The following is a 2,595-nucleotide window of genomic DNA, read 5'->3' as shown; positions in this document are numbered from 1 at the left end:
AACATCTTCTTTAAGGAACTGGCTTGACAAAGTTCAGTTTAGGCGACTGGATGCGATTCTAGAAAACCATCCAGTTGTGTAGACTGAACTTTTTCAAGCTTGGCCATGGATGACTGATAATCTTCATGGATATGCTTTAAGGAACCTTTTGCTAGCCAATTATTATTCAAAAAAATAATCGGCAGATTAATCGACTTGCAAAATAATCATTAGTTGCAGCCCTAATATCCTTAGCTTCTGCATCATCATCTACAAAAAAAGATTTGCATCAAACTGTAGAAGTCTTCAGACTATTAATGTATTCTACAAACGGGTGGTTTTATTAAATAATCTATTAAAATCTAAGTCATTTTTTCTTGAATTGAGCAGGTAAGCGAAACACTTTGCCAAGAGGAAATGTTAATTTCAAATGCATAATATCTAATTATCTGATAAGCATACTTATTGTATTGGCATCTTACTGTATTTACCTACTCAAATTAAGGTATAAATACACTTATTTTACTCATTTTCAGACCATTTTTGCAGTGGCTGGTTTCTTCACAAGAAAATTAATCCCTCGGTACAAAATGTTAATAATAAAATAGATGATACTGTAATTTATAGAAAGAAAAACACCTATAAAACTAAAGATCACCTATAAGCAGGCACTAAATGTACAACCGCAGGCATCCAAAGCAAATATTATTCATAATCCAAAGCTGGAAACTGGTGCAAAGCCAGATCTGTGCCTAAAGAGGTAAATTTTTCGAACCTGTAGGGCAAAGCTGGTTTATGGAGATGTGTTGAATGTTTAATAATGGCTCAGATTTGTAAGGTGTGTTGTTATCAGTAGATTTGGATATTAATTATCTCAATTTGATGTCATGGCTGTTTATTGTTGGCAAATGGTGTCAAATTAAGATTTCCACCAATCTTTGGCCTTGAAAGTAATATTTGAGGAACTTGAAATGTGTTGCAGATCACCTCGTATGGATGGCAGGAGGCATTCGGGTTATTCTGACTACATGCATGCTTTAACTGTGTTTCTATTCTCAGTCTGTTCTAGCCCTGTTAGGAAAAATATCTGGAGTCCCTCCAACACATTTCAGCAGATGATAAGGAAGGAATGTGGAGGCCAGAAACATGTAGCTTCATGCTTGACATCCACAAAGATCAGCAGAGAGGAATTCAGCCTGAGGGGTCTGCTTCACCAAGGAGAGGACTTCCTGTTTGGCAATCAAACAATTTCCAGTTTATGAAACTGTGAACTGAAAAATTGAAAGGTCTCGACAAAACGGGTGTTTTTCTCCTCCTCTAGTGCATCGTCTCTCTCTTTACTTGGTTCCCTTCAGCAGTTACTTTCAGCTTGGTCCACGGATCCTGTCTTGTCTTAACGAGAACAAATTCCTTTTGCCTGAGATTATTCTTACATAGATTCCACCGACATTCATTTCAACATATCAGGGATGTTTCAGAAAACTCTAAGATGAAGATAAGAAGAGAAAATGTCTTTTGCAGGTTTTACCTGTTTAGGTTATAGTCATAATCCACTGCTCTCTCAGGGTGTGGTGAGAAATGCTTTGCTGGATTACAATGAGAATTTGATGCTCAGAGAGCATGAAAGACCAGGACATATACAAATAAAAAGCTGCATTTTGTTTGATAAAATCTAATCGAAATTTTACAAAAACTAAAACAGTCCTTGTTTCATGTATACAGTTTTCTGGAGCACAATTCTGCTGCTTGTAAGATATTTTGAGCTTGGAGAAAAAAGAAGTTGAAATTGGGTGTCAGTATTCACACTGATGTGAACATTCAGGAATTTAGATTTAAGGCCTTGTGTTTTAATTGCCTGTAGTGGACAGATAGAGTTATGGACTGAGAAACAGACAAATGGACAGCTGAATGTAGAAATGTTTGGCAAAGCAACGGTACTAACTCAGTCTAAACTTCCTGACCTACAGACTGTGTGTCCGCTAGAATAAATCTTGCCCCATTACGTCATTGAGAGTAGCTAAAACACCCTCCCCTAACTCCTATTGTATTGTTTGCAGGTGGCAGGATCCACATTCTCTGCAGAAGTCATGAATTCTTCCAGCTTTTTTATTTGCTGGCTTCCAAATCATCAGAACTTTGCAGCCAGTCAACATTTTCTCCACCTTTCTGGAGGTCTAAATGTTTTATTTTGGTCCTTTTTTTCCCCCTTAGAGAATATCATCTTCTTTTTTTTATGTATATGCACTGAGTAATGAGTTTGAACTCCCTTTGCATGTATTACTGCATAGGCTTGGCATGACAGTGCTCAGTCTGTGGCTCTTCTGAGGTGTAATATAAGCTGCTTTAATAGTGTAGATGGTTTTGGTCTCTCTCATCTTTGCCGGAGAGCCACTTAAGTCACTTTGATTGTCCACTCCTCCCCCAGAGTCTGGGACCTGGATTTCCTATCATAGTTTCTTCTTGGAAGATAACTTTGGATCCCTGAGCAAAACTCCAGTCCTTCCCCTCGGCCCAACTGAGACACTTCTGACATTGTCTCTGGATAAGCAGCAGTTGTAATCCTTGTCTGCATCCAATCCACACTATGAATATCCACCAGATTCTGGACAGGAAGTT

This window comes from Cyprinodon variegatus, unplaced genomic scaffold (genome assembly GCF_000732505.1).
Source record: "Cyprinodon variegatus isolate N-32 unplaced genomic scaffold, C_variegatus-1.0 Scaffold112, whole genome shotgun sequence".
NCBI classification, from domain to species: Eukaryota; Metazoa; Chordata; class Actinopteri; order Cyprinodontiformes; family Cyprinodontidae; genus Cyprinodon; species Cyprinodon variegatus.
Note: the sequence above shows the minus strand (reverse complement) of the source record.